Here is a 22604-nt window from a genome sequence, read left to right on the forward strand (position 1 = left end):
TCACACTGCAGCAAAGTTTCATCTTCTGATGAGTCATTATTTTTCATGAAACTTTAATGAACAACAGCAAGTACATGTAAATTGTAACTGAAATGATAATTTCTTGTTCTGTGCTCATCTGAAATGTTATCGACTTCCAAGGACATGCTTTTTCTTAACCAAACTAAAGAAATAATAGGATTTGCAAAAAGATATTTTGAAATAACTTTCACTCTATGTTAATGTCAACAGATTCACTCATGGAAGCAATCCCTTAAAGCACAGTAAGCTTTAAACTACAGAGATAATCCATAATATGCAATCATCTTTTAGCTTCAAAGAGCAGAAATCAAAGATTTTCAAATAATGAGAAGTGGAAATGTTTTGTTTAGGTTACATTTTCTTTCTCTGTGCATAAATTATTCAACTTAAGTATCTTTGTTAGTTCTGTTTCTTGGAAGATTTTTACCTTAGGCATCCTTTTTCTTTACCTTTGCATACCAGCCTTCCAATGCTTTTGAATCTGCAATGTTTTGTCTGGGAGGCTGAAAACAATGTTTTTTAACTGGCAGCTGAGAATATTTGGCTAATTCCTGTATCCACCACCTTTGCATACTCCCTAGCAGCGAAAGATTTCTGATTTCTCTGCTATATGCAGGTTACAACAAAGGGCAAAATGAAAATGGAGTTCTACAGCTTATTTTAAATTAAGATTATTTTTCTTCATGACAAGTATAATTTCTTGCAGATTTCTTTGTGCCTAGATTTACACTTTTTAAAATCCCTAGAAAAAGCCAAAGTATTCTAGAATAAGTTGCATGTGAAATACTGGCTGGATGTGGCTCTGGGAAACCTAATCTAGTGTGAGATGTCCCTGCCCATGGCAGGGAGGTTGGAAATAGATGATCCTTGAGGTCCCTTCCAACCCTGACAATTCTATAATTCTACTATATTCATTGTTTGAATTCATACTACATACTACATTCTTTGCTGAAGAAGTGACTTAGAGAAAAAAAGCAGAGTCTAATTCTTGCTGACATGAAAGTACCTTTAAAGGGAGCAGCAAATCCTCACTTTTCTAGACACCAACCCTTTGACTTTAGCAATAAGAATACCTTTGATTTGAATTATGCTGTTCTTCACACCAGAGACCAGTCACTTCAAGCAAGAAGTCTGAGCCCAAGCCCAATATACTTTTAGGATATGAGTAATAGCAAGAAAGGAAAGGTAATTTCTTATCACTGTTGTGCTCTTGTTCATGCACAGATCAGCCCTTCCCGGCTTCAAACAGTCATGATGAAGTGTCTGAGCTGGCAAATTTGGATGCCTTCTGCATGGAGGAGGGATGTAGGGCTTCGTTTTCTTCTGCTGGCTTTTTGTCAGAGGAGCTTCCATCTCCCTCGAGAACTGTCAGCACCCAAATCTGGAGGAGTCCTGTGGGTATCGTCAGTTTGCATTGCTGATCTACCTGGTGGTATCTTGCCAGTGGGAATTATTTCTTTTCTTGCAGTCTCCAATTTAAAAACATTTCTGAGCCGGTCTCAGTGCAGCTTCTGAGCTGATAGAGCTTGTCTGTCACTGGTAAAACCTGACAAGAACAGCAGTTCTGAGATAATGCAAATTTATTTCGCTAGTTGGAAATTCCTTACCTCTTAAACAGACTTTGCCTTTTCTGTGAATGAAAAATGATACAAGCACATGAATTTAAAGGTGCTCACAAAGATATTATGTCTTCTATATTAAAAATAACAGAAGGAAACAGTGTGAATGTAGTGCTCTATGGCTGCCTGCTTGTACTTAGTGTAGCATATTGCACTTAATCAGCTCTTGTTTGGCTTGTGACAACAACTAGATTAGTGTAATAGTACTGTGTTTCAGAGGCTGTCAATTAGCCTGGTTGTGGAAAGTAAATGCTAGGATTAGGAAGCCTGTACCTGAATGACTAATAGGAAACTAGGCCATGAGATTTTGGATAAGACTCCTTTGAGGAATTCAGTGATTTTTTTTTTTTTTTTTTTTTGCTGTCATGCATAGAGAGATTCCATCACTTACAGATCTGATACAGCCTTGGCATGCCTCCCTAAACATTTTGAAGAAATACTCTGTAAAGCTGGAATGGAGTGTAAATGGAGCTCCAAAACAACTAAAAATGACTGGGGACATGCCTCAGGCTCCCAGGCCTTATTTTCAAATGAGAAATACAGAGTGAGACTCTCAGATATCCTTTTCTTTCAAGTTGCCTGCTTAGGGCCATAGCAACTAGAAAGCCTTGCTGCACTGCGACTGGAGATAAGCTGAGGGAATATTAAATAAGCCGGTATGCAGAGATCACTGGGAGTAGGTAGGAGTTTGAAAGCTCCAGTTTATAAAAGTAACTAGGAAATTGTGCTGGTAGCTAAAAGATCAAACATTCAACTTATCAAAGGTTACTTTTGAAGTTTTGGGAAACAAAATAAAGAAATTCCTTGCTCTATTTCAGTGACTTCTGTGGCATATTTTCTTTGGCTATTGCATTTTCCTTAACAGCTGATTTGGTGCTTGGGGGGGAGGTGTTAACTTTTAGCAGTGCTGCATCATACAAGATGATTGCACAGTAAAAACTCTGCAAACAGTGTACCACATTGATTTCCACCCCCCCGCTTGAGGTTGATTAAATGTAAATTTCAGGTTCTTGACCTAGTTGTTGGCTTTGTGCCCTGGCTCAGGGTAGTGTTTGTTCTAGAACACACTTAATTTTAATGCACCAGTCTCTTATTTTTCTATATTCATGCTGAAAACAATTTTTTTTTTCTTGCTGGAACAGGGCAGCAACTTGGTTACATCATGGATTTTTTTCATTTGGTGTATGATACTGAATATCTCTGTGCCTCAAAGTGGCTCTAACACTGTGCTGCTGTTCTAGAATACAGGCTTCAAATGAGTTTATAGGCAGGAGCTGTAGCACGATCAATGAAAATGAATTACATATTCTTCCTCATTTTGGCAATTGTGATTTCCTGTTTTGGGGGAGCATTGAAAACGTATGTCTACATACAATGAGACCTTTATATGATTTCTTGTGAAAACCACCTTTGTTTGAGAAAGAAGATTTTGTTTGAGTTAGAACCAAAAGCATTGAAAAAGAGGGCTATTTCCACTCAGCAGGATGCCAAACATTTCACTGTTTATTTATAGGTCAAGCCTGAAGGAGATGTGGAAGCCAGGGAACTTTCCTCTGGCTAGATCTCTAAATTTTCTAGCAGTTAAACTCTGCTTGCCTGTCTGCATTGTGAATAATCTGATTTCAGTGGGATTATTTATAGTACATAAAGTTAAATCATGAGTGAGCTTTGCAGGATTGGGACATTCAGAGGCAACTGGCAGATTTGAAGTGCATTATTCCAAAATGTGCTGAGGAGTCATCTGTGATATGCTAATTGTGCTTTATTACACCAAACTAATCTCCTAGTTATAACTAAATCTCTTAGAGCTTGATTCTGTTCACCCTCATTTCAGCAAATGCAAAATCATTGCCTGAGTTAAGTTAGAGTGTTTGGCTTATTTATTCCTTCATCCTTACTTATTACATAACCTTTATTACAGGCTTTATGGAGTAGAGAGGGAGGTCCAGTGCATCCACTGGATTACCCTTCCTGAAACCTGTGGAGTTACAACTATTTACAGTTACTAAGAATCTGGCCCATACACTTCACTGAAAGGATTTCTGTAATCTGGCAGTATAATTATACTGAAAAGCATGTTTTCAGAGGCTGTTACTATCTGAAAGTGAATACTCACAGGGCAGTGTTAGCCTTAATAGCAAAGTTGCTTTTCAAAAACACTAAGAAGTCAAACTCTCTGTAATGTTTGCATTGATCAGTAGAGGAGTTAATATATTGTTTGTCTCCTGTGTGGCTTGTGTAGTAAAACTGGCCTATTAACTATAAAACAGGAATGCATTTCCCTGAGCAAAAAATGAAGCTGGTGTCTCTGGCAGTAGAAAACTATACACTGAGCAAGACAAATACTCATGCCCTTTAACAGAGAGAGCAGCTTTTCAATGTGCAGCAAGGGTTTTACAAAAACATATGAACAGTAAAGGGAAAAAATGTATTTCTGGATATAAAGAGCCATCACACATACTGAATAAGATACAGAAAGTTGAGCATATATCTTTTAATGTAGTTAATCAACAGTACATTAAGGAGTAGACTCAAAGCCTTATGGAAATGGAAAGAGGCTGCCTGATGTCATCAGGGCTTTGATTGATCCACCTATCCTTGAGGTGTACAGACTCTCATGGGGGCAAGGAGCCATCATGCATATAATATTTTGACATTCATAAAATCATAGTGCCAGCTACACTGTGCCTATGGGGGCAGTCCCACTCATATGACCAAATGAATGCAGATATAAAATTAGGCTTCAGATAACTACTTGTGTCCTGGCATCAGCTACAGCATTGTTTCTGATATGCAGGCAAAGCTCATAGCAATGTTGGGGCACCACGGCTCAGATGGGTGAAATATTTTCTGTAGCCTTGTACTCTGCTCTTATCTTTGTATGATGGCACTGAGGAGATGAAGAAGTGGGACTGAATCCCCTCTTTACCCTGTATTTATGGAGTGGTGAGCGTCCCCTTTGCTACTCACTAGGGCAAGCACCCATCAGCACCTGGCAGACTATGATCATGCCTGCCAAAGCAGGCAAAGTCAGCATTAAGAGCAGTGGAGCTGCCTCATCCTGCCTCCACCCTGTGTCATCTTGCTACTGAGGCAAGGACAAGGGTTGTTCTGAACTTTCAGTCTCTCTGGGACTTTTACAGACCTCAGGAGATGTGTGGGAACAAAGTCTTCTGCAAGACATTCCTTAGTGCTGCAGGCTTGCCTGGTAAGACTTCACATCTCCTTGGCAAGACATCAGATACTGCTGTCTACAGAGGTCTAGCCACTTTCTTCCTTGAAATTCTAGTAAGACTTCATTATTTGTTAGTAAAGATAATAAAGTGTTTTCTCATGATAGTCCCCGCCACAAGACAAGACAGAATCAGTGAACTCTTACCTGCCTGTTACCAGATCTACATAGAGACCATTAGGCTGCTGCAGCTCAGTGTAAAAGAGCCCTGCATGGTCTCTTCCCATCCACTCCACTACCTGGAGACTGTGCACAGTTATGCCCTAGCAGCAGCACAGCAATTTTCACAAAGAGGGTGTGGAGATATTCCAGCAGTAGATAGGAAGTCTATTACAGCAGTGAGATCTGTGGCTTTCTGCAAAGATGTGACTGTTGCAAGACATCTCATTTTACATGCCAAAAGTATATTATGCCTGTACTTATAATAGTATCTCAAATTTTAAGACATCTCTTTTACATCTATTGTCCATATGAACACAAACACTGGTCTGTAAGTTTTGCTAAGGTGCTCACTAGCTCAGAGTTCCCTGTCTTGATGTCTTGGGAAGGGACATTTTACAAGGGCATATAGTGTTAGGGTGAGGGGTAATATCTCTAGGATAGAAGAGGATAGATCAGATATTCGGAAGAAATTCTTTACAGTAAGGGTGGAGAAATACTGAAACAGGTTGTCCAGGGAAGTTGCAGATGGCCTCTGCTTGGAAATCTGGTGGAAGGTGTCTCTGTCCATGGCAGGGATGTGGGAGCTGGGTGATATCTAAGATCACTTTGAACCCAAAGCATTCTATGGTATGTATCATCAGAGTGGTGTGTCCCATGGCATCAGTTCTCACCACATTTCACATCCAATGATAATATGGTGCTAGTGTGAAGCTTAAGACCTGCTTTGTTACAAGCTAGCTTTTAGCTAAGAGAATGGGTTTTCTCTCTAACAGTAAAGGCTGGTTACACTGAAGGAAAATAATTGTGCCTCTGATAGTGTTATGGCCAAATTAATACTTTCAGTTTCTGGGAAGCTATATCAGGAAATGGTTGGTTATTTCATGTTTCTCCATACTGAGATTTAATATTATTTTATCCCATTTTATGTGTTTATGCTTTTGCAATGTTTAGCCCTCAGTGGTCAAGTTATAATCTGATGCATTATGTATGAAGTGAAAATATTTTTGTTACCCGTTTTTACCCTAATTTAAATTCTAAAATAGCTTCTCATTTGGTTAAATGATGGCTTATTAGCATTTCTGTATTCACTAAGTACAATTTGGAGCTCTCTATTTAGATGTTACCCTGATCTCCTAATGCAACTGTTCGTAGTAGTTTTAATCACAGATTAAATTCTTCCAAGAGCCACAAAGCAGCAAATACCCAAGACACATATTCTCTTTTTAAGTACAGAAAAGGTATAGTATTGAGATGAATGATAGGAATAGAATTATTTTATGGAACAAAATGGTCAGAGAAGCTTTTGGCAAAGTATCAGGTGATAGAAATTTGTGCTGAGCTGAAAAGAAGTCTGAAATTTTGTGAAGGCTACAGAGAACCACTTTTAAATGCAAATGAATCCAACAGCCTTAAAAGCTAAAACTGGGGAGAAAAATGAAAATACATTGGGATGTCAGATGCCAGAGTAATGAGAAGGTGAAATGTTTTTCTCATTTTTGGGTTATTGAGGTGAAACTTGGTAGTCATTTGACTAACTGGAAGGTAAGACAGTATCATTAGATATACTGATTGCACAGAATCTTACTACCCATTCCCCACTTTTTTTATTTAATCAATCTCATTAAGAGAGTATAACGGCTCAAAACCTTTTAGAAAACTGAAAATTTCTCTTTCATATTTCTCTGGGAGTGCCAATGGATGCATAAATGGCTACAAATACAAAAAGATGTGAAAATGTGATTTCCCCTGCATGGAAACCCTGAAGAATCTTGTGCTGCATATTTATTTAGAACTGGATTACTTTCAAAGGTAGGGACCTTTGACATTATTAATACTACTAATTAAATCTTCCTGTCAGGAAGCTTCACAAACCTAATTTAGAAGGACCTCTAGGATTTTCTAGCACTGTGCCTGCTGTGTAGCTGTGCCAGGATGGCTACTCATTAGTGGCAGTGTTATCTTGTACTCATTTAGCAAAGACTGCAGGATCCAACAACAGTCTGAGGCTTTGTTTTCTTTCTTTCTATCTAGCCTGATTTCTAAAAATTAGGAATAAAGAGATATTTTCGTATCAAACGTTGAAAACATGCAACCTTTTTTATGATCTTCTTACATGTTAAAGAAAAACTGGCAGGAGAAGACAGATTTTGCAGCTTTTGATAGGACTTCTACCCTGTTGTGTTTAAACCATGGCAATATTTGTGTGCTTCAGTAAAACAGCAATCTTTTCAGCACTTTTTGATTACAGAAGCTAACACTGATGACTGTTTTCATGAGGAGGTAAAACAAATGGGCTAATGTGAAACTGAGAGAACACTGTTAGAGATTCTCTGAGTGTCCCTCATGAAGGTCTGTGAAGTTGCAGAGCGTGCAAATTTTAGTCCTCGGACATCTGCTCCAGAGGCAAGTTAAAGGGTTGAGGCCATCCATATCGATGTGCAGCCATGTGGGCTGCTGCTTTCCCTTGTCTTTTGATAGTGTTATCACTACTGGTAATTGGTTGTGTGTGAGTAGCCTCCAATGTAATCTCAGTTGCTGCTCTGTTGCCACCCCCTTTTTTTTTTTTTTTTTTTCTTTTTTCTTTTTTTTTTTTTTTTCTTCTGTGGCACAGTGATCCTTTCCACAAACACCCACAGCTTGAGATTAATTTTCAAAGTCACAAGGATCTGACAGGCTAAAAGTGGCTGTTTTGAAGTTTCCTGTTTTGCAGTTTCCTGTTTCCAGGCACCTGACTCCTTTTTCTGTTTTCAACTATACCATGGTGAAGAGTTTGCAGGTTGATACAACCATCATGCTATAATAATATAGTCCATTAATCATTGTTTCCTGCTTGGTAGACCTTCGATTTTGTTTTATTTCCATGAGGGACAATAAAAAACAGTTGTTGGTTTTTTTTTTTTTTCCTTTTCAATATGCAAGGGAAAAGAAAACAGTTGTATGATGGGGAGAGGGATTTTGGGCTTGTGCAAGACTTAACAATAACACTTCAGTACTCTTGACCCTCTGGTGAGGGACAGTAAGAAGAATAACAGTCAAGATTTTCTGTGCAGTAGGTGTTGATGTGCTTAACATTATTCAGCTTTATAAGCTGTAACAGAAACTTCTTTTGGTGGGTCTTTCATCTCTATAAACAGCTTACTGCAGCCATCACAGTTAATTTGATTAGTGGCAGTCAGACGTAAACCCAGTGAAACAGCAGCTTAAGAGTACTTTTGCAAACAGCAACTATATTGGGAATTCTAATCTTTGTCAGAGCTGCACAGGAGGACAACTGCTTCTCTCACATTTCTGAATAGTTTTTAAACTATTTTGAACACACCTGTGCTTCAGGGAGTGAGATATAAAGGGTGAGAAAGATTATCACCTGACAAAGCTTTCTTGAATTGGGTCACTGCAGGCTGTTTCATGCTGGAAAAGTTGCTCCTTTTCCTACATAATAAAAATCAAGCATTCCTTTTTCATTCTTGTATAAGACAGGGCAGTGTTTCTCGACGTGTGAACACACTGAATTCATGACTGGTGTCAGAGAAGGAAGGGCAATACCTTTCCCAAATACCCTTGGAAGAAAGGAAAGACAAGATCCGTATTTTATATAACAATTGGTTCAACTTCTCTAAGGCACTGACTTGGCAAATTTTCAGAAAAAGAAAACTAAGCAGGAGTTTGTGACCAGATTTATAAGATCTGAACTACAGATGCTGCATAGGCTCTTGCCCCACAGAGGTTTAATAAGCATTAAGACATCTTCCAAGCCCCATGTCTATCTGAGCATGGACACATGCTGTGGCATCTGACCAACAATTTTGATCTGCAAGTTTTCTGTTGTTTTGTTTGTTTGTTCATGGTGGGTGTGTTATGTTTTCAGTTTTGTTTTGTTTCTTTGTTTTTAGTTGTGTCCGTTCTCTAAATTCCTAGAACTAACTTTTAAAAATATCATGGACTTGATTACAGATGTATCAGTAGTTTGCTCAGCTTCATATGAAGGCAAGCATATTACTCTACTTTCAATTTAGTATTAACCAAGCCAATTAATACACTGAAAAGCAATGGCAGTTTTTGTTCTGATGCTATGAAGGCCATATGGTTGTGTAAAATGTTCATTTGTTTGAGCCTTCCTTTCACTACTGCTAAGCTATGGCTGTCAGCAAAAGAATGTAGTTCTTGCCAACCAGTTTTCCTTTACCAAAAATTATTTGGATCAAGGCATTTCATCTAAATATATTCAGGGTACTTTAAGTATATTCAAAGTACATCCAAAATATGTTTTGGATATGTTGGTATATTTATTGTAGATAAAGAGGAGCTTTGAAAATTCCAGCTGCTTTGCATGCAATGTGCCAGCAGCAGTCAGCTGCCAGAATGTCACTACAAAACAGAATAGTTTCTTTAAACAAACTACCTAATTAAGTTAGCTATACCTTATCATCAATCCATCAACCATCCTACCCCTCCCTGGGAAAACATGGGTAAGCAGGAGTGACTGGAAAGATGATAAATTGAGATCTGATAAACAAAGGTGGGAGGAGGCTTTCTAAACTGGCCATGCATTTTGGGGAGTGCCCTGTTCTGTTGAAATATACCTGAATTCACACTGCTTTATTATATTGTAGTAGAAGAAATTCTTCAGTCCTAGAAACAAGTCACAGTTAAAGACAGATTATTATATTATATTGGCCAGTAATGGCTACTCTGTATGTTTGGATTCTGCCTTTCATCTCTCTTTCAGGGGCTTGAACAAATGATGGGCAAGGTAATATAAAATTGCATGGCTTAAAGGACTGCTTAATAGGACACAGAGCCTCTTATCTCTAAGTAGTCTGTGTGGGCTTAATAGGGCCCAAATGCTGTGACAAACACTTATGTAGACACTAGAACAAACTGTCCTGATTTTTTTTTTAAGGGTTACATACTCCAGTCCTACTTACATCATTGAAAGTGTGAATGTCTCAGCTTCATATAAATAACTTACTGAGCACTGAAAAATCTAATTCAGACAACCCAGATTTTTTTTATTCTTATTAAAGGCAACAATATCATTTAGTCAGCTCTAAAATTCACAAGAGCCCACTTAATACTAAAAGGATTCTCTCTAGTTTGAGCAATTGCCTCTTTCAAAACTGTTTCACATTGTTGGCACATATAAGCTGGGTCTTGTTTCCTGGGAGAAGGAGAAAATAGCCATTTCCACGTGCTTCTTGTGCCACCTTGTAATTTGTTTTTTGTGTATTAGTCATACTACTAGATACAAAAGTATTGAAATCCCAGAAAGGAAGTGTCAGAAGCTCCCAAGAGATCTCAAGTTGCACTGAAGAACTTGGGTGTGTGTTTGTAGAGTGCTTAGATTCTTTTGGAAATACCACCACCACTTTTTGGGGCTTTGTACTCATCTGCTTAGTACAGAGGTGGGTATGGTCAGGAAGGGGCAGACCACACCTCAGAGGAGAAGTTAAATTTTAGAAGTCTTGTAAAAACTGGATTGCCTTTTTACTTATTTCAAGGATCCTTGGGGTTTGTGTTAAGGCACAAAATACAGCATGGCCAATGTTTGCTCTTAACTTACTAGAAGAGGACTCTCCTTTCCAGAGCCGATTTGAGTTCTTCCATGGGTACTGACTAACCACAAAAGAATTAAAGATGAAAAAGAAATACAATGTTTACCATGGATGGTGTTAACAAGCTTAACTAACCACTGCACCTACTGAAGAGAGATGCCAATCAGACACCAGATTTTCACAACTTCAAAAGCTCTTTCATTAGAATACTGAAAATTGGTCTGTATTGAAATATATCTGGCTCCACTTACATAATCTGTCCATCTATCATAATTATGTATTGTTGTAAAATTCAGGTTCAGCAAGTTCAGCCTACTGCAAGTAGATTCCTGCTTACCAGCAGATTGCATTTGTTTAAAAAAATTAGAAGCGGAGAAAGAAGAACATACGGAAAATGAAGACGTTTCCCAGAATTTTCCTGGGATTTTGGAGGATTTCATAGTTCTTCTGTAAATGTTGCCAAGGAAACTGATCCCCTTTGTTAACTTACCCAGAAAGTGTGTTTTTCAGAAAAGTGTTTGAAGTTCTAAGATGGCACAACTAAGAGAGCTGCCTTTTTTTTTTTTCTGTCCCAGAAAAGCTGAAGCTAATCCAATGAGTATGAAGAGGCACTTCTTCCTTTGCATTTATATAATGTAGAACACTTTTATACCAAGCACACAAAAAAATCTGACACCATCCTTTTGATCTGCCTCACAAACCAACAATGGTATCCATTCATTACTTCTCCCAATAGCTATTCCTACCCTGTTTAATGGGACTTATTCTCAGGTTGCAGCACACTTCAGTGAAAACTTTTTTTAAAGCACCTGCTTCAACTCCTTGTTGCTTTATAATCAAGCAGGAAGCTCTTCAAAATTTCTGTCACATACATTTATATATGTACTGTTCTTAAATGCATCTATGTAATATACATGCTTATATCTGCCACCTGTGCTGCACTCATTGTCTGCTGAATTGCTTCCCATTTATGAATGATGAGAATTCTACATATGCCAGGGGTAAAAATACATGAATTGTCACCCTGTAGAGCTATTTTAATAAAAGGTACAGTCTCTCAAATAGCAGGAAGAGTTTAAAAACTGTTGGAATTTTGAAGCACTGGTAAATATCCTCTTCTTGAGAAGAAAATTTTACTTTTTATTCTCCTTTCCTTCTGACACCTATTTTTGATTCTTGTTGAGTCTTACAGAAAATTCTTCTGTGCTATTTGAGATTCTATAGTTCCTAAATCATTGTACATGTCTGTATCTACAGTCATGCATTGCCATGGTTTGATTTGCTGGGAAAAAGCAAACGCTGTGAGGTTGGTTTGTGTGTGTAATTGGGTCTTATTGGGTTTAGAATATGGAAATATAAATCTAGTAAGGTTAAAGAACATGTGAGGAGTGCTTCCTTATAGGAGAAAGTTTAGTAATGTGAAGTCAAGGAAGTGCATGCCATGACATGCTGGTTCACAGTGGGTTTTTTTCAATGAAAAAGGAAAGAATTTGGCCTTGAATTTCAAAACAGGCACCACAAGGCATTCCTTAGAAAACAATCACATAAGAGTCAGGCTGCTCTATTCTTCTTCCTACAGCAGCATGCCAGTACCTGAAGAGGACTACAGGAAAGATGGACAGAGACTGTTTGCAAAGGTCTGCAGTGATAGGGTGAAGGGCAATGTTTTCAACCTAGAAAAGAGTAGTCTTAGATTGGGTGTTAGGAACAAATTCTCGGCCTTGAGGGTGGTGGAACACTGGAACTGGAAGTAATTGAAGCCCCATCCCTGGAGATATTCAAGGTGAAGCTCAACAGAGTTCTGGGCAACTTGGTCTAGTGGAGGATGTCCTTGCTGACTGCAGAGAGGGTTGGACTAGATGACCTTTGGAGATCCCTTCCAACCCAAACCATTCCATGATTCTGTGTGTCAGCACAGTTATCAAAAAATAACAGAAGTGGTGAACTAGTTTTGTCTTCTGCAAATCCAACACTGGACATAAATTGTCTGCAGAACCCAGCATGTGGTACCTGGACACATGTAGCATCAACTGAATTCGATGATAAACTTGAGGAGTGCCCTATTGAATTTCCTGGTTCAGTTGCAATGGTTAAGGAAGAGTCAAGTCCAGATGAACCTGTAATGCAGAGCTGCACTGCCTTTAGTGAAAGCTGAAACAATATCCACCTCTTGTAGAGCACACTTGAGCATTTTGAGTTGTTACTTGTGCTCTTTTGAAGGGAATATTGTCATGATTAAGGGAATGTGTTAATCATGCGTACAACAGTGCTGGAAATAAGGTTAATAACAGGCTAATTCTTGTTCACAGCAGATGTTCTTTGTTATATCAGGGAGGTGTGGGAGGGGACACCACAATTAACCAAACATTATCCAGTTGCAATTGTTCTGGGATTTTTAAGCTTTCTTCTAAATGTGCTAGTCAGTCTGCATAGAGCAGTAGGTGGTATTTTAGTGAGGGCCTTTTCCCCATCTCTGAATGAAATGTCTTTGTTAGAGACCACTTGTGCTGCAGTGATATTACTTTGAAGTGGCCTGTGTGAAGGCACGCTGCACAAGACTTTCAGCTCTGTGTTGTTTCCCTTCTTGTTCCAGTAAAACCAAACCTTCCTTCATTTGTATAGTCTTGTGTTAGTCTCATCATCTCTAGAAATGGGTAGCAACAAGTATTTGAAGCAATATTTTCTGCATAAGCTGGATTTCCCATCAAAGGCAATGGGTAACTTCCCAGCCAGGAGAACTGCTATCACCAACTCATTTGCCCTGTAATAGTCCTCTTCCCACTGAAGTTGTGCTTATTTTTACACCTAGATTCTGCAGTAATTTTTATTTTGATTATCAGTGAGCAAAGAAGCTTTGGTTTGCATAGCATAAGACTTAACAACAACTGTTGTGTTTATCATCCACAATACTCATTTTGTATCCATCTGTTATATGAATGAAATGTGGAAACAATTGTGGGTTTTTCTGGCATATCAGGGATAAATTAGCTTACAACCAACAGGAGTGGCTGGGGTTTTTTCAGTCTGCTCTGTTAGCATAACTTGCCAGCCAAAGACTGGAACCACTTTCTTCTTCTTACAGTTTTATAGTAGTACTAAGTGTTGAAACTACAGAACTGCTACCTCTCACAAACTCGTTTCTGAATCTTAAGGTGCTATTCACACTGACAGGGTTGGGGTTTTTTGTTTGTGTTTTTTTTTTTTTTTATTTATTGCAATGTAGCACTCCCAGACAGATACAGACTTTTTTGACTACTGGCTTTGCAAATAGTCAGAGCTGGCCAAATTCTGCTACTCAGGCACACTGAGTAAAATTCTGGATGGTCTAAGTGATATTGGTATCACTGCCTCACTGCCTGATGTACTCTCTATTCCCCATGAACAGCAGTACAAGGATTGGAACCTGATTGCTAGCCAGTAAAGACATTTGATTGGAAACCAATAGTATTTCTTTTGTTTTGCTCTAGAGAAGCCAAATATCTGGAAGGAAGGGGAAAGACAAGACTGTGCTGTCCCCTATAGAGTATAGTGTCAAATTACAGTCAACAGGCTGGCTGAAGATTCAGATGAGAAATTAATTCATAGTACAAAAGCTTATAAGAGGGTCACTGTCTTGTCAGAACAGAGTATAAGAGTGGAGAAATTAGGTAGTGAGAAGTTACTAAACACTTATTTGTGAGTTGTGCTTTAAAGTGAGACAACAACCTAGGGTTTTTCGTTGTATTTTTAGTTTTTGGTGTTGTCTTGAGAGCAGAATGGGTTTTAATATGACTTCATTGTGAACACGGTCATTATAACCTGCTCAATTTTAACTCTGAAAATGATTAGTGCCTTATGGCAATGCTTTGATGAAGTTTAGAAAGCAGTTTGAAGAATCTGTAAGAGAATTTTATGTTTCGCTTTATAGGTTTCAGATTACATATCTGGTGAAAGTGTCATAATGAATACTAGGAGAAAAAAATTTATTGCATACTTAAATACGTTTAAACCAGAGAGCTTCAGGCTTGCCTTTATGACTTTTTATATCTATTATACATCAAAGGGACATGACAGTTGTGCTATGAACCAAGAAAATTCACAATTGCAGAAAAAAAAATTAACATGTGTACTCAGTGCAACTCATTAGAAATGAATTAAGCAACTCACTGTGAAATCTTTATAAAGACAAAACTCCCGCTGGTCAAAATTCACTGCTGGCCTAGAAGAGTCTAGCTTCATGAAAGCTGCATTTATCTCAAGACTTGTACATGGACAGCAGTTGGAGTTTCACATGAGTGAGGATACTAGAATAAGATAGTAAACTAGAGCAGGACAAATTGCTTCAATTCTGGGAGGTAATCCCTAATGTTTTTTTTTTTTTACTTGCAAATTTGAAGAAACGACAAACAGATTTTTCTCTCAAAAACTAAATATGACGAAGTAGGATGCAAAAGACATGCTGTAAGGACTTGGATTAATCCAGATCTCTGTCCATTTTTAGAGGCAATTTAGGCCTTTACATTAAATTCATTAAAGAGAGAGATATATCTCTTTTCAGATTAAAGCCACCTATGCAATGCTTTCTAAGGCATATCAGGCAATGAACTAAGGTGTAAACTCCGTCCATTGTAAAAAAAAAAAAAAAAAAAAAGGTCAGATTGTACTGATGAAAACATAGGCAACTTCATTCTTGTCTGTGTTAAATTTGTCTTTCTGAAAGATTTGCATCAAATTATAACGATAGCTATTGTCATTAGTATACAATTTATCTGAGACTCACAGATTTTGTTTTCATGGTTGATAGGAATTTATCAAATGGAACAGTGGTCTGAAGGACATATTAGAAAAGAAAAAGGCAGTGATGGGCCCTTATAGAACATGTGTAACATTCACATGTGATTTCAGACATTCAAACTTGTAATAGTGCAGCTAGCAGAAGTCACTTGAGGTTTAGTTTCTCCAGTTGTCTTTGGCAGTATTTCCAGATTATATTTTTTACACAGAATTAGTCATTGTTGAAGGAAACAATGACTGAGTAGTGGAGTTAAGCATGAAACATCACCTGGAGCCTGTCCCTTTCAGATGCATCTGAAATCTTGTACCCTGGATGTTCACAAACATTAACTTCTCATTTCTAGCTGATATGTGATGTCCTAAGATCAAAATAAACACTTGATTATAATTTTTCTTTCTGTTTCTCCTTGAAGATATGGAATTGACACTATAGAAGATATTTTAAACAAGGAAATGATAGAAGTTTGATTTACTGATGAAACCAAGGTGTCTTCACATGCCATTGCAACAAACCTGTTTGAAGGCTTACCGACATTTAACAAAATGATAGAAGCAGTAAGTCTATTGGAGATCTGAGAGAAATAGTCTTGCAGATTTTCAGGCAGCACACCTGACACAAATCTCACACTGAGCAATTAAGTATTTGTATGTGTTCTATCTGATTCAGACCTGATGCAATGACCTTACTGCATCTGCACTGCAAGACACACATGATCACAAGAGATGGGTGCATACAATGTCATGTCACTCTGTAGGTCCCGTTCTTCTGTTTGCTAAGAGTCTGAGCTGAAAAAAAATACTTTTAAGGCACATCTGTTGCCATTTCAGAGGGTTATGTAAAGTGGCAGGATATCATGCACCCACAGGGAGACAGAAAATTTGTTCTGTGATATTTACAGAACCTACAATTCCACATGCTCAGAGGAGAAAGCCTTTATAAAAGATGACCATTTCACTCTTTCAGATCAATTGTTGTGCAATGCTGTAAAGCTAAAAATCAATGTGTGATCCACCTTTTTATATTCTTACACAGAACTATACTATACAAGCAATATTGCATCCTAATTATTGCATTGGCTAATTCATATCTGGACACATAATGCTGAGGAAAAATTACATCAATAGGTTATGAAGCGGATACCATAATGGATAAATTCTCTTTCCAGTTAAGTCATTGCAAATCCTTTAGAAATCAATGAAGTTAAAGATGGGTTGCATGCATGATGGCAGGATATTGTTTATTAAGATTGCATTAAAGAAGGGAATAATCTGAATACCTTTAATTAGTGTGGCTGCTGAAAGCAGAGATAGACCTTGGCTGCTGCTGTGGAATATAAGAAAACAATTTTTTGTTTTGTTTTAAGTCCAACCCACAACAAAAATAAAAAATAGAGGAGCAAGGCTAATTTTGGTCTATTTTGATCAAACTTTTGTTCCCATTTGCAGAGAAACTGGTGTTTCAAGCCGAAGCAAATAAATAAATAAATAGATTTTTGCATAGAGGCATTGCCAAAACCTTGACCTTAAAAACATGTCACTGTCAGGAAATGGTTGGCCTCCTCTAAACCAGTAAATTGGTGAGGTTTTGTTGTTGTTTTGTTCTGCTTTTTGGTTTGAGTTTTCTTTGTTTATTTGTCTTTTAAATAATATTCCAGGCCTCAGAGGTATTGTAAATTCCAGAGCAAGGCATCAAGAGAATCTATACATGGAAAATAAACCATAATACAACTGCAATGGAATAATTTCTTTTTCTCAGTTTTAACGTATGATAAGGTTTGAGAGCTCTCATAGTCTTTCAAAATAATCCTTCCAGGATTAATATCCTGAAGAAGCATTCTACAAAATAATTTTGCAATTTACAGGGTTTTTTCTGGATGCTGTTTTTGAACAGCAATAAGAAATTTCTATTTCACAGAATAAATCTATCATTTAGATTAGAGATGGAAGAGTATGTGAGCTGTGAAATGAATGGATCTTTGAGTTTCATAATTCAATACTTTGACACGACCACACGCAATAATTCAAAGAGGTGCTGAAAAGAGACCAGCTCAAGCATCTTCTAAGGTGACTTACATCCTGAATTTCTAACTTGTTAAAAAACACCATTTCTTGAAGCTAATAGTTAGAAAATTAGGATACAATGTAAATTTGTCCTTTGTATGGGAAAGTGGTATTAAGTGTTCCACAGCTATTCATATTCTTTTCTCTATCTGATTTTTTTTAAAACAAGCCTCCAAAATTTCCTGAAGAATGAATCAAAAATGCTAAATACCTCTCCTGTGATCATTAGGGTAATTTAGTGTACTTTTTAATCAGTAGTAGCATTCAGACTGACTGGTATTTGAACAACAGAGCATCCACTAGCATTCAGTTTTAAGGCATTCTGTAATTACTTGTGGTTTATTTACCATTATGAACCATTATTAACAGTTTTCTTTACAAGATTGCACAAGTTTTATGGATCTTTGCTTTGCCTTTTTACCTGGCTAGCTAGCCATAACCGAAACACAATCTATGACCTGTCTAAGTTACCCAGGCAGTTTGCAGGTTTCTGTTCTGATAATTTCTCCTAATTGCACCTGGCTGTTTGGGAGCTATCAGGTACTTCAGATTTGCTGCTTCCACCTTCTTAGTTTGCTGTTTGGTCTTTGGAATGCAGAAGAGCATGGGGGGAAAAAACAGTCAACCAAGCTCTGCTAGAAATAGCAGGAGCCAAAACTGCAGTACAGTCTGCTGTTGTACCCCAAGAGGATTATTCTAGCCAAGGCTGAGTGCTCATGGAAAATGAGGCAGTTTACACCAGAGCTGGGAAAAAAAAATGGTTTATCTCAGAGAAGACCTGTCCCAGTTTCTGTTAGAACATGGTTTCTCATATGAAAATGCTGGAGACTCTCTAATATATGTATGCAATTTGTTGGTTTTTTTTGCCGCTCACAGGCTTAGATTAATATAAGTGTCAGAGTATTTAGTCAGAGGCTTTGTAGAGAATCTAATATTCAGAAATATTCAGCAGAGAAAGTGTTTGAAAATAATTTGGGGTCTTTTATTGGTTTGATTTTTGGTGTTTTTTTTTTCTTTTTCTTTTTTTTTTTTTTTTTACGTTTTGTTTTGTTTGTGGTTTTGCTTGTTTGGTTGGTTTTTTTAAGTCTTAAAATTAGGCTTCTGAAATAATTTCCATATTTACCATGATTGTACTTGCTCCTGTGCAGCTCCAAAGAAAATCCATGTGCTGGAGGACTTACATAGCAGATTGTTTGAGCCAGAATGTTATGTGATGACATGCCATTGCCAAGGCTGATGCTAAGTTCACTTGGCAAGCAATCTCACTAATTTCAGTTGAGTGAGATATTGCTCTAAGTGAGCCACATTGTCTGAAAACACAGGAGACAAAGACCTTTAAGAGCGAGATGTTTTGCTCAAGCATCTTATTTTGGCTGATAATTTTTGAAGTCTCAGTGTCTTGAAAATAATGTACAGATGCCTCTTGCTGCACATCAGTTTTATTTCCTAGTAGCAACTCATATGAACTCATATCTTTGTCATATACAAAAGTTGTATTTCTTGCGTCACTGTGACATTTTATTGCACATCAACCTAAAGGAGAGTATCTCCAAAGGCATTTTATCTGTGTATGTAAACTGCAAGAAGGACAGCCGTCTGCTGAGATGGTTAACTAGGGAGCTGTAGGCTTTTTTTGGCCCTTTGCAGGGAGGTTTGGTGGGGCAGGCTTCTTTCTTTTGGGAGGGGTTGTGTGTGAGGGATTGCAGAGGGGCAGCTGCAGGGTCCCTTGGGGGTGTTGGCGCTGTCTGTGGGGTGTCTGCAAGGCATGCTTGCGTGTTGGTCTTGTGATCGTGGTGTGAGGGTAGTGTCGTTTTGTGGAGTGTTTTGCTATGTGATCGGGGCAGGAGTGTCGTGAAGGGGATGTTCAGGTGTTGAGACGGGCGTGGTTCTGGGTGACGTTTTGTAGGTTGTGGTGTGCTCTGAGTGGCTGCAGGGTTGTGCGTGTCGTGTGATAGGGTTGTTGATGTGTGAATGTGCGATGGGTGCGTGTGAGAGTCGCGTGTTCGTTGTATGGGGGGGGTGAATAGAGTGTGCGAATGTGAGAGCATATATGTATGGGGGGGGGGATGCTGCATGAGTAGCTCAAGAGGGCTATTCTGAAGTTAACAGATGCCTACGGCCATACCACCCTGAGAACGCCCGATCTCGTCTGATCTCGGAAGCTAAGCAGGGTCGGGCTCGGTTAGTACTTGGATGGGAGACCGCCTGGGAATACCGGGTGCTGTAGGCTTTTGTTTTTCGGCGTTTGCAGGAAGGTTTGGAGGGGCAGGCTTTTTTCTTTTGGGGGAGGGGTTGCGTGCGGGGCATGGCAACCAAGAGGTGAAGGACCATCTGACGTTAGATGTGTGCCAACAGGGTGAGGGGGTGAGAACTGCAACAAGGGAAATGAGCAGAGACCACTGCGAAAGAGGACAGTTGGTAAGAGTTAAGGATGCTTAGCACTGAGGCTGTAGAATGAGAGTTATGCAAGAAAATAGATTGTCAGGAAAAGCAGCATAGAACAGCATAGTGTGGGGATAGCATAGTATGGGGATAGTGTGACTAAAAATTAGTCCTGAAAGAACAAAGATGACTGAGAAGCAGAAGGTCAGCTGTTAAAAGCTGTAGTTGGCATGTAATATGACAAAGAAAAGTCAGATTAAAAGAGAGAAATCACTCTCAATCTTTTTCAATGTCTTTAGTGCTTAGCATAAAATTTCCATTTCCACAATGTAATGCATTGTGGTTTTGCCTCAGAAAACAACTGTTCAGTCTTTATTAATGAATACTTCTATTTAGACAATAAATTTATCAAAACTGCAAGGCATTTGGAACTGACTAGATTGAAAGTGAATGCCATTTACCTTCCAAATATGCTCTGTTCTGAATATGAAAGTGCTTTCAGTGCATGATCTTGGCTTTTTGCATGTGAAATATGCAAAAAATATATCTGAAACATTAAAAAAGCTCCTATTTTCTTATACTTCTGTAAGTTATCTGTTAAGATGTCACTGTAAAAGGGATATTAAGTATAGTTGTGACACCTGACAGCTTTTCACTTTGCCCCCAAGTTCTTGTACCTGTGTAGTGGATAATGCTAGGTAGCTCAAGAAGTCTCCTGCCTGAGGAGATTTTGCTGTATTTCATGTGTTCCTCAATCTCTGATGTTTTCGTACACTATGTGGGCTTATGGAAGCATTTCTAGAATTAGGCCTCTTGCCTCTGAAATCACTTGAATTTTTTTTTTTTTTTTTTTTTTTTAATCAGGCTGAAGTGAATTCTTTTGAAAATCCCATTCTACCTGTCTATACAAGAAAAAAGATCATGGCCTACAAAGATAAAAGCTGGCATCTTGATATTGCATTGGGGGTATTCTTATTTGCACTTTGTTATATGGCTTTGGAGAGCAAAACTAGGTTGCTTTGCTGTCTCTGCCAAACTATTTGAGGAATCCTTGAGCAGCATAGAATAAATATCTTTAGGGCCTTTGAAAAGGTCAGAGGTACCATGACTGAAATTTGAGATTGCAGTTTCCTAGATCCTTGATTCTTGAAGCTCAAATTGTAATTTTTTTTAAACTAAAAGCTTCCTCCTTATGTGAGAAACAGTTTTGATTTGCTACAGTGATGTTGTGGAACAGTTTATTGAAGAACAATTGAACATCTTCTTCCCTTGCCCTTCTCCTCCCAGGATCCTTTGAGTTATAGTTGTCCTAACTAATTGCAGCAAGCTTAGGCTGGTAGTTTCAACATCATCTAAGGTTAGGAAAACCTTTTAACTAAATCTCCAGCCAAACAGCCCAAATTCATTTTCTCACAGTCTAAAATACTGACTTTTATTGACCTGAGCAACTTGAGACAAAGAGAAATACTAGCATTTGTAAACAATCCATTTATTTCAGCTGCAGCTTTTGGCTGTATTGGCATTATTCATTACATCTCTCGCTTCCCTTAGAGTAATGTAGGCTTACACCAGGGACCATGCTGTGATCTGCATATCCTTTTTGTGGATATACAGATATTATGTGGATTCTATCATGTGGAAAGAATAGTCAGGTAGTGCTGAACTAGAAGGAAAATGGATTTCTTTACCTCCTTTCCCTTGGATTTATTTTTGAAAAGTTGAGGGAAGGAGAATGGTGTTCTCATTTACTTTTGGAGAATCACATTAGAATGATCTGCGTAGGTAAGGCAGGTGAACCAGCTAGTGTGTAGTCTAGGATGGCTGAAACAATCTGGTGTCTGTTTTCCAGTGAGTAGTTGCTGAGATAACTCGGCTGTTGCCCGAGGAATAGTGTCATGCTGATCTGTGTGTGGCCTGGCTGCTGCTTGGTCACTTCATCCTAATGTCACCCAATCTAACCAGAAGATTTGTTTCAGCTTTTCTCAGCTCTGGGACTTCCACAAATATGAAGATTTTTTTTTTTTTTTAAATCTAATTTTATTCTAATTTAGTTTGTATCTGCAGTGCCAGAATACTCTGTTCCCTGAATTAAATGTACTTCCCAGCTGTTTTGTTCTTGCTGACTTCAAGCAGTTCAAGGAGATTGACACTAGGACACTGCTGAGGCAGGCAGGAGCCCATAGGGGGGAATCCTGCCCCTAGAATCTCCTTGTCTGTGGGGCACTCAGCCTGACAGACTGGCTCTGAAGCCATGGAAATCCAATTGTGAGACATTTGTCCATACATCCATGTGTATTTACCTGTGAGGGACTAGGGAGTTGTTAAAAGTTCATCAGTTCAGAGATTTTTTTCAGTTTAAATTACTTGAATTCTTTCTGCAGAGCTTTTCTACAGAAAATATTTGGTAATTATAATTTTGGTATCATTATCTGCTTGGAAAATACTGCAGTAAAGAAGTCCAAGAAGTTTTAATTTCCTCGCTGTATCTATAAAGGAAATCTTGTCTTTGCTAAACACAAACAAGTCGATCCATTTGGTTTTTTACTTTGAATTTAAACTAAGTCAGCTCTAGTCACCTATAGCTTAGTTTTATATCAATGAAATTGATACAGTATTTGTGAATTACATGATGGACAACAGAGACCCACTTGAAATTAGAAGGCTTATTTTTTTTTTCTCTAAGAAAATGAGACTGCAGAGAGCCAAGGAAGTGCTGGAGCTAAGAAACATGGCTTGTGTTTTACTAAGTTCCAAAACACTTGTCTGTTTCTGATGTGAATGTCATTCCAAGTCCATTTTTCC

At 38.2% G+C, this 22604-nt stretch overlaps 1 non-coding gene across 1 annotated transcript; it reads left to right on the top strand.

The window, feature by feature from the left end:
- The first annotated feature begins 19531 nt into the window (after nucleotides 1-19531).
- LOC128970990 (5S ribosomal RNA) lies at nucleotides 19532-19650 on the top strand. Its single transcript, XR_008489224.1, has one exon. It is a non-coding gene; the product is annotated as a 5S ribosomal RNA (ribosomal RNA).
- The last annotated feature ends 2954 nt before the right edge of the window (nucleotides 19651-22604 follow it).

This window comes from Indicator indicator, chromosome 13 (genome assembly GCF_027791375.1).
Source record: "Indicator indicator isolate 239-I01 chromosome 13, UM_Iind_1.1, whole genome shotgun sequence".
Lineage (NCBI taxonomy): Eukaryota > Metazoa > Chordata > Aves > Piciformes > Indicatoridae > Indicator > Indicator indicator.